Here is a 10,640-nt window from a genome sequence, read left to right as displayed (position 1 = left end):
ACCCCTAGTGGTACAGAGCCTGTAAAATTGGCTAAAAACGCCTGGCGTCACTCCTTTGAAGGAAGTGCTTGCTATAGCGAATTTTGGTGGGTTCTATCCCGAGTCTGCGGACGGTGTCCTGGTATAGCAGGGGCCGCGCTGCGTGTTATCACGTGAAGTGAGTTCACTGTTTTGACTTCTAATGGGAAAGTCTTTTGGTTTCCGGAGCGCTGCTTTTGGGTTTCGTCACTTTCACTTGGTGTGTCGAGCCCTTTGTGTTCGGCGTTAAGTCGGCCGGACTGCTTGAAGACCCAACAATCTCTATGGGTATGGTTTGCAGGCCTCCCGGAGGTACCGTGTATTTGACACAGTCTATCCAGAATCTTGTTGAGGTTGGATAGCTCGTCACTGTTATCCTTTAAGGGCAGTGTTTTGTTGTTCGGCCGAGAGCTTTTGAATCCGGCATTGACCGCCGTACTATTTGGGCCATTCTCCTTGTTCCGGCGCTGATCTTTTTTGCATCGTGATTTCCCATTTCCATCCTTGATTTCGGATGTACTCGGGTCGCTGGTGCTGCATCTAGCCAACCAGCTGTCTTCCCCCGCGCAAAAGCGGTTCATGAGACTTGTTAGTGCGGCCATTGTTCTTGGTTTTTCCTGGCCGAGGTGTCTGGCGAGCCATTCGTCTCGGACGTTGTGTTTAAAGGCTGCTAAGGCTTCAGCGTCCGGACAGTCGACTATTTGGTACTTTTTAGTGAGGAACCTGTTCCAGAATTTGCGTGCTGATTCTCCGGGCTGTTGAGTTATGTGACTTAAATCATCTGCATCCGGAGGCCGGACATAAGTCCCCTGAAAATTTGCTCGAAACGCATCCTCAAGCTCTTCCCAACTCCCAATCGTATTTTCTGGGAGGCTTTTAAGCCAATGCCGGGCCGGCCCTTTGAGGTTGAGGGGAAGGTATTTTATGGCATGGAGATCGTCTCCTCTTGCCATGTGTATGTGTAGGATATAATCCTCAATCCAGACTCCGAGGTCTGTTGTTCCGTCATATGCCTCTATGTTTATGGGTTTAAATCCCGCTGGAAATCCATGATCCAGTACCTCGTCGGTAAAACATAGTGGGTGTGCGGCGCCCCTGTATTTGGGTGTGCCGTTGTCTTCAAATGCTCGACTGGTTGTGTTACTTCCTGGAGTCTTCTTTTTTGGCCCATAGATAGACCTGGCCGGGTTATCCTTTTTCTGAAGATCTTTATGCTGATCATATGCCGGCTTGTGTGTGGCGCCCCGTGTTGCTCTTGGCCTGTCATCTGGTCGTCTATCCGGCCAGGCGGCCCCTTTCTTTTTTGACTGCGGGGGCTCGAAGGCCTCCTCGTCAAATTCGGGCAACAGCTTGAGCTTCGGGTAGCTCTTTGTCTGGTGACTAGTGCCATATTTATCTGCGGTGTTGAGTACTTTGCTCCATCTCATTCTGAGTGTGTCTTCCGCTGTTTTGAGCTTCCGCTTTTGCTTCTTCAAACTTCTTGCAGTGGCGACGAGCCTGTTATGGAGATTCATATGCTCTGGTGATGTGAGATCATCTTCGCCGGGGATGGGTTGCTTGTCCGGTTCATGTCCGGCTGGCTGCTTGTTAACGTGTGCGTCATCCATTGCTTCGCCCTGCTCTAGGGCCGGGTCCATATGGGTACCGTTTTTGTCGATGCCGGTCTTCGGGCGGCGCTTGTGTCGCCGCTTTGTTTGTCTGTTGGGGGAGTTGTCCTTCGCCATGTCCCGTTTTTCCTCATTGTCGCTTCCTTTTGGTGTGTCCACCATGCATACATTGTGGGATGGGGTGGCTTTCCTGCGCCATTTAGGCGCTGGTTCTTGGTCGTCCCCGGCATCGTCGTCCATACCGTCGATGTCCTCGGAGTCATAGTCTAGCATGTCAGTTAAATTGTCGACAGCGGCTACCAAGTGGGTGGTGGGTGGGCTTTGAATTTCTTCGTCGTCCGCATCCCAGCCGTCCTGACCACAATCTGGCCAGGTCTCTCCTGATAACGAGAGGTATTTTAGCGAACTCAAGATGTCGCCGAAAGGTGAGTGTTGAGAGACGTCCGCTGCGGTGAACTCCATGATCGGGGCCCAGTCGGATTCGATCGGGGCGGGCGCGGGAGGTTCGGAGTCCGGCGAGGAGTCCGGCACCTTGGAGTCATGAGTTTTATGAGGGATGAAGTCAGTGTTCGGCTCTATCACCGTAGAGGTTGCAGCCCCCGAGGCGGTGTCTAGGCATCCATCCTCGATCTGCGGAGCTGGCTCCGAATTGAAGATCGGAGTGATTTCAAGTGCGGCCTCCAGGGTACTGTCCGGCGGCAGAGCTAAATCATGCCCATCGTGACAGTACGACACGCTCGGCTGTGGCTCGAATCCGTCGAGGATCAAGTCCCCGTGGATGTCAGCCGTGAAGTTCAAACTTCCAAATCTGACCTGACGGCCAGGGGCGTAGCCTTCGATCTGCTCCAGTTGGCCAAGCGAATTGCCCCGCAGTGCGAAGTCGCCGAATACGAAGATCTGTCCGGGGAGGAAGGCCTCACCCTGGACTGCATCGTCGTTGATGATCGAAGAAGCCATCGAGCCTATTGGTGACGACACAGAGGAACTCTCAATGAAAGCACCAATGTCGGTGTTAAAACCGGCGGATCTCGGGTAGGGGGTCCCGAACTGTGCATCTAGGCGGATGGTAACAGGAGACGAGGGACACGATGTTTTTACCCAGGTTCGGGCCCTCTTAATGGAGGTAACACCCTACGTCCTGCTTGATTAATATTGATGGTGTGGGTTACAAGAGTAGATCTACCACGAGATCAAGGAGGCTAAACCCTAGAAGCTAGCCTATGGTATGATTGTTGTTCGTCCTATGGACTAAGGCCATCCGGTTTATATAGACACCGGAGAGGGCTAGGGTTACACAGAGTCGGTTACAAAGGTAGGAGATCTACATATCCGTATCGCCAAGCTTGCCTTCCACGCCAAGGAAAGTCCCATCCGGACACGGGACGAAGTCTTCAATCTTGTATCTTCATAGTCTTGGAGTCCGGCCGATGATGGTAGTTCGGCTATCCGGACACCCCCTAGTCCGGGACTCCCTCGGTAGCCCCCGAACCAGGCTTCAATAACGACGAATCTGGCGTGTATGTTGTCTTCGGAGTTTGCAAGGCGGGTTCTTCTTCATGCTCCATGTGTTTGCCGGATAGTGTCCGGTTGCTTCATAAATGATGCGCTCCTTGGCTTCCGCGTCCAATAATGGTCTTCTTCCACGCGTTGCACGAATGCGAAAAGCCGGGGTATTTTTATGTTTTACCCCCTAGCTGCGCAAATAAGCTGCCTATAAGAGAGGCGAGGATCCAGATCCAAATCACATCATCCTCCTTCCGCAAGCACTCATCGAGGCGCATCTGACACCAAACCCATTCCAACATGGACAGTTGACGCGGCTCCTCTTCTCGCGCTCCCAGCCCTAAGCCAGGAGATTGGAGGAGATGCTCAGTCCCGCACAGCGAGTTAGTGACGCTCCAAGAAGAGGGATATCTTCCCCCGGCCTTCATGGTTCCGGTTCGAGCCGGACTGGCCACCTACAAAGGTGGGAAGCAGGCGGATAGCGCCCCCAATCCCTCCAAAGGAGAGCGGGTGTGCTTCGTCTCCAACTTAATAAGGGGACTCGGATTTCCTATACATCCGTTTCTCCGGGGGCTCCTGGAGTTCTACGGACTCCAGCTTCATCACCTTACACCTGCCTCCATTTTGCACATCGCGGGCTTCGTAGCTCTGTGTGAGCTATTCTTGGGCATTGAGCCCCATTTTGCGCTGTGGAAGAGGCTGTTTTGCCTCGCACCCCGCTCTCATGAGGGGTTGATATATCAAGTGGGCGGAGCCGAAATATGGCGCATCGCCGGGACCGGATACCTGTCCAGGACCCCGAAGAAGATGTCCGAAGATTGCCCTTCGGAGTGGTTTTATATGGAGGACGCTCCGCTGCCGGATCCAGTCCGGATCGGCCTTCCGGAGTTCAACAACGCTCCCCTGAAGAAACGCCTAAGTTGGCGCCCACAGAGCCCTCGACGAGAAGATGATAGTAGCGTCCATTACTTGATGGGCCGGATACGGCTGCTAGCCCATTCCGGATTAACCATGGTCGGAGTCATGGCCACATGCATTATGTGTGGGGTGCAGCCGCTCCAATATAGGGGCCACCCCATGTGGGACTTCAACGGAGACGACGACGCCACCCGTCACGGCCGCAAGGGACCTGGCTCGACCGACGATCTGGTGAAGATCTTGTCCGGCTTGTACAAGGGGGAGAAGGAGGACTTCCTCCGCACGAATCCTCTGAATGGATTTTCCATGAACAACCCTCAGAGCTGGGTAAGCGGTCGCATGCATATCTGAACCGTGCCTTTAAAGGCAATTGTCTTATTGTATGATTTTGACACAGGAACTGCGTCGGGATGTGGAGGGCATAAAAAGCCCAGCCCCACAACCCGAAGACCCAGAAAGGTCCCTTGATCCGGCCTCCGAAGAGGATTCGGACTTAGCGGTGGAACTGATCGACGGGATGTACCACCAGCTCAGCATAGATAATGCTTTAGTCGCCATTATGGCTGACTACCCCGGTTTGTGTCCGGCTTCCCCGGTGAGTACGACCGAAGTCCTGGCGCCGTTACTTCTTTAATGCTTAGTTCTGACCACCGTGCACCAATGGTGTTCGACAGGAAGCGCCTTTACGGCAGGAACTCGAGCCCGCGGCAACCGGCCAACAAGGGTCAGTCCGGCCCAGCAGGCGGAAGAGGAGTGCGACGCGAACTGAGACGTCGCCGCAACGGTACGGAACACCACTATTTTTTAAGGGAAGGATTACCAGGAGGTATATTAATGCTCATAACTTTTCCAGAAAGAGCGCTCGCCGGACAGTGTCCGGAGAGGTTGCCAATCAAGCCTCCTCCAGCCATGCTCCAACGCATGGCCCGGAAGGGGAGGCGAATACAAGGCATGAGTCGGACGCTCCTCCGACGGAGGATGCCGACAGGCTGTCCGCCACCCGGTCTGAGGTGGAGAGGGCCATGAATCACAGGCGTCGCCGGACAGTTCTTCGTGACGCGTGTTTCTCCCCGGAGGCGTTAAATGCCTTTGATGCGGGAAACGCGCACCTCCATGCCGCTCAAGATGGGTTAACCAGAGCCACGGAGCAGTATGTGAAAGACATACGTGTAAGTAATTTTAATAGTTATATATGCCAGTAGCCCCCGAGACTTAAAATGGTTAAAATAACTGATTTAAGGATCAATTTTTATGCAGGATCTTACGGAGAAGAATACCCATCTGTCCCAGGAGCTCCAAGAGTGAAAGGCCCAACTTGAGGCCGCATTGGCTGCCATAGGGGGAGCCACAGAGACCCCCACTGGTAAGACGTACTTTGAAAAGATAATTAATTAACAAAGTGCGGCGTGAATCTGACAATAATATTGAAGAGGGCGCCGGACTAGATCCGGACAAGCAACAGCTACTGCGTCAGCTAAAGGCTGGCGAGAGGGTGCTTATGAAGGTGCAGCAGAAGAGAAACAAGCTCCAAGATGCCCACACCCAGCTAGGAGAAGAGCTGAAAGGTGTTCGGGCCCAGCTGTCTGGCTCCTTGAAGGAGAATCAGCGACTTCGTCGCGGCATTTATAGTAAGTGCTTGAGCAAATTCCTTTGAAAAGAAGAATTCGGCGAGGAAGTCGTTTGACAGAAATATGTCTTTAGGTGTGCTCACAGGTCGCCCTGCGGAGGAGATGCCTGGGTCAACAGGTGACCAACTTCCCGAGCTGGTGCAATTGTTCGAACGTGTTCGGCAGGCGATGAGTGGCGTCGTTCAGGCTTCATGGCCGTCCGTCTCCCTACTCGAGGGCCTTGGTGAGCTTGCTAAGAAGCTCCAGGGAGCACGGCGACGCCTCCGTTTGTGGAAGATATCGGCCTGCCGTCAGGGTGCGAGGGAGGCCTGGGCCATGGTGAAGACGCGCTACCCGAAGGCTGACCCAAACCACATGGCCGAGGTCGGACCTACGGGGCCTGATGGGAAGGAGATCCCTGTGAGCTTGATGTATGGCCAAGTAGAACTGGCCGCGAAATATTCCCAACAGGATTGTAAATTAGACAGCCTGTTAGATGGGATTGAGGAGGAGTACAATCAGTCGGTTTGACGATGTAATTTGAAATGACATGTAAGATGCCTTCTAGCCGGATTGTAGATCGTTTGTCTTTGCAGACCATTTCGCTTCAACCTCGGGACCCAACAGTCTGGAGTGTGTCTGAATACCCCTACGGTTATAAAAGAACCGGGGCATGCATGGGGACAAGGCGTCAGGGTCATAATTGCTTTATCAGACAAGTGCCCAACTAGTTATGTTATATTACATGGTTAGTAAGAAACATCTTCCAGGGAGAATAGTTCCGTTAAGGGTTCCTTTCCCTGGGACGCATGCCCTAAGGTGCAATGTCGGACTGCGAAAATAGCAGAAAAAGCATCTGGGGGCTTATAAATAAGTAAGTAATAAATCATCTTTCAAGTCACCGACCGAATATTCTCTTAAGAACGCTAGCTTTCGGCTTCACCCAGTCTGAGGTACACATCCGGCTGACCCGGCAGTAACAATCGCAGAGGTGCTCCCTTTACCTCCTAGCCGAACAATCGGGAACGTAGGGGTAAGCACAGGAGCCAGGCAACCCAGCTTGGCCAAAACTTAAGTCATATCGATGCATATAATGGTGAATAAAAGGTACATGCGGAATTATGACACATGTATTGGGCGTGAAGCCCGTATTAATAAGCTTCTGGTAAAGAAGCCCCCAGGTATAATGAGTGCTAGAAGCACATCAAGTGTGTGCGAACAAAGCGCAAATCAGCCTATAAAAGGTATTGAAAAAAAAGTGGGAAGAAGGAGGGGGACAAGAGACAATAAAAAATATAAAAAGGTGGACGGGGGAGTGAGACGAACTCTGAGTCCGGTGTTTAGGAGTAGAATCTTCGGAGACGGGCTGCGTTCCATGGGTTTGGCTCGAGTCGGTTGTCAGATGCTTTACATAGACGGTATGCTCCGCCGGTCAGGACTTGGTCGATGATGAAGGGACCTTACCACTTGGGCTTAAGTTTGTCCTTTTTCTTGTCCGACAGGCGTATAACGAGTTCGCCGACATTGTAAGTTTTGGCTCGTACTTCTCTTCTTTGATATCTTCGAGCCTGCTGCTAATAGAATGCGGAACGAGCCTTTGCCACGTCCCGCTCCTCCTCTAAGGCGTCCAAACTGTCCTGCCGATCCAACTCGGCTTCTCTTTCTTCGTACATGCGCACACGAGGTGAGTCATGAATTATATCGCAAGGCAGAACTGCCTCTGCGCCATACACCATGAAAAATGGTGTGAATCCAGTAGTTCAGTTTGGCGTGGTCCGCAGCCCCCAGAGTACGGAGTCGAGCTCCTCTACCCAGTGTGTGTTAGATTCCTTGAGGGACCACACTAGTCTGGGTTTGATGCCGCTCATGATTAGACCATTTGCTCGCTCGACTTGACCGTTAGTTTGGGGGTGATAGACTGAAGCGTAATCGAGCTTGATGCCCATGTTTTTGCACCAGAGTTGAACCTCGTCGGTAGTGAAGTTCGTGCCGTTATCAGTGATGATGTTGTGTGGGACGCCAAAACGGTGTACTACCCCGGATAGGAAGTCTATCATTGGTCCGAATTCTGCCGTTTTAACCGGCTTGGCCTCAATCCATTTGGTGAATTTTTCCACCATGACCAATAAGTATTTGTGCTTGTGGGTTCCCCCTTTAAGGGGTCCAACCATGTCAAGCCCCCAGACCGCGAACGGCCAGGTAATGGGTATAGTTTTGAGGGCGGTGGGTGGCATGTGGCTCTGATTAGCAAAGAGCTGGCAACCGACGCATCGTTGGACTAAGTCCTGAGCATCTGCCCAGGCTGTCGGCCAATAAAATCCTGTACGGAAGGCCTTGCCTACGAGTGCCCGGGCTGCAGTGTGGTGCCCGCCGAGTCCAGGTCGAGGGGGAGGGGTGGGCCGACTCGGACCTCGGCCTGTACCCGACCGACGCCGAGGGCCTGGCCTGGCGGGACAGGAACAGGGCCAAGGCAGAGCTAGAGGCGGCGTCGGTTCGAGCCTGGACCGACGCGGCAGTGGCATGGGCGCGAGCCGGCACGGAGCCGACCTGGGGCGAGATGCCGGAGGGCTCGTTGGTGGCGGCGACGGTCTTCGAGCGGTCGTCGGTGAGGGAGCGCGGCCATGAAGGCCGGTCAGAGGTGGCGATCTTCGACCAGGAGGTCGTGGAGGTGGGGGACGATACCCTGCCGCAGGTCGATGTTGTCGAGCGGGCGGGGGCTGACGGAGGCGGTGGTGGCCGCGTCTTGGAGGAGGCACCGCGAGTGGCGGCGCGCGAGGCGCCGCCGGTGTTGGAGGAGGCGCCGCGGGCGGCGGTGCTGCAGGCCACCCCGGCAGCTGGGCCGGTGGTGGCAGAGCAGGATGTCCGGGCGTCCGGGTCGTCGACGGCGCCGTCGAAGGAGGTGTTGACCGCGTCGGGAGCGGCTAGCAGGGAGCACGCCTTGGTGCCCCGGCTGGGAGGGCGTCGGGCCGCCTTGCCATAGCCGGCGCGGAGCGGGGGCGCCGTGGTCTTCGGGCCTCAGACTCAGGAGGAGGCGGCGATGGACACCATCAGCCGCCGTCTGCGCAGCCAGACGGACCGGCTCGAGGCCTTTGCCCAGGCTGAGGTGGAGCGGACGCAGGACCTAGAGTGCGTCGTGCTGGTACGCTTCTTTTTTGCGGTTTCTTCTTTGTGGGGGCGCGCCAGCGCACCCACTGGGTGTAGCCCCCCGAGGTTCGGGCCAACTACGTAGTAGTTGGGTCGAATCTTTAGAACGTTGTCTTTGTTCATATTTCTGCCTTCTTCAGCAACTCGACGCCTACCGGGTCGGCGCCTTCAACCGTCTCCTGGGGAACTACCGGGAGCTCAAGGAGCGGCTTGCCGCCACGGAGGTGGAGATCCGCGTCGCCGCAGGTACCCTCATGCTCTTTTCTAGTGGGGGCGTGCTAGCGCACCCACTGGGTGTAGCCCCCCAAGATTCGGGTCAACTGTGTAACTGTTGGGCCAAATCTTAATCCTTTCTTTCTTCTTTGTTGAATCTTCTTTTTCGCAGCCGAGGTGCTATCCCGACAGACTCGGCTGCTCTGGGTTGGTCATCATTATGACCGGCTTGTCGCCGACACCGGCCGTCTTGGCGCCGAGGTGGCGCAGGCGAGGGCGGAGGCGGCCGCGGCCCGACGGTCGCTTGACGAGGCCAACCAGCTGCAGGAGCAGCTGGCGGGACATAAGAGCCGCCTTGAGGCCAAGCTCGAGCTCCTTAAGGCGGAGGCCGCCAAGGTGGTGGAGGCGCAGCAGGCCCTGGTCGACGCGGACCATCAGCACGGCAGACTGCCGACGACAAGGGTCGACTCCAGGCCGAGGTGGAGCGCCTGCGGGAGTAGGTTGCCACGGCTGAGGGGGCCCACCAGGACGAGGCCCGCCATCACGAGGCGGCCAAGAAGGCGGTCGATGACAAGGATGCCAATTTGAAGGCGGCCCTTACCAAGATGGCCGATCTGGAGATGGCGCTCCAAGAGCACGACCACACCATTGACCGGGAGCGGCGTGGTACGTTGCTTGAAGCGTAGCACCTGGAAGAGTCCTTCTCCAGTAAGTGCTTTTCTTGCGTTTTTCCGGGTTGGGATCCGGCCTTTCGTCCTTGTTATCTTTTTCCTGATATGCTTCGATTTTCTCGCAGGAGCCTTCCCGAAGACACATCGGCTGGCGAAGGAAGCCGTCCGCTTTCAGTGCGACCCGACCGGAGTCGTTGGATCTGGGACAGACCCGCAGGTGGCGTGGACCTTCCCGGAAATCATCACAGCCGCCGAGGCCCGCCTGCGGGTCTTGGGATAGCAGATGGGGCGGCTATCCCAGGCCGGCACCGCGATGACGCCGGCCCTTTGGCCGGACACCGTCAAGCCGAGCATCTTCACGCGCCTGGCGCACTGGCTGGAGATGGGGCCGAACCGGCTTCATGACTGGCGCGTCTCCGCCGCTCGTGTCGGTGCTGAGATGGCGCTCTGATTCGCGTTGTCTTGGCATCCGGACCTGCAACTGGACGAGCTGATGGGCCAGCGGGCCGGCTCGGAGCAGCTGTTGCAGGAGTAGGCCGGTCGGATCACCTCCCGAGCCAGGTACATCGCCGAGTTCGCCTTCCACGACGAGTTCCACCCCGAGCAGGCAGAGGACGGCGGGGTCGTGGCCGGTGATGACTACGGCCTACTTCTTCACGATCCGGACGGGAGCTCCGAGGAGACGGGCGTCTACCGCGACGGGGGCGCCGAGGAGGACACCGGTGCCTCGGTGGACCAGGAGGCCGTCAAGGGAGAGCCTCAACGTCACGACACGGCGCTGGAGATGCCTGAGATATCTTAGCAATGTTTGTTAGGTAGCAGGTCCACCCACCCACTGGGTGTACTGGGTGTAATGAACTCGGGCCGTGGGCCTTTTAAATATTTATGTGTATATGTCGTGGACGTTTCTACTTTTGCTTTTTGATTTTTTGGACCGATTTCCTGCGCTTTTTCTCCTT

The sequence above is a fragment of the Triticum dicoccoides genome, chromosome 4B (genome assembly GCF_002162155.2).
Source record: "Triticum dicoccoides isolate Atlit2015 ecotype Zavitan chromosome 4B, WEW_v2.0, whole genome shotgun sequence".
NCBI classification, from domain to species: Eukaryota; Viridiplantae; Streptophyta; class Magnoliopsida; order Poales; family Poaceae; genus Triticum; species Triticum dicoccoides.
This window is presented reverse-complemented; position numbering follows the sequence as displayed.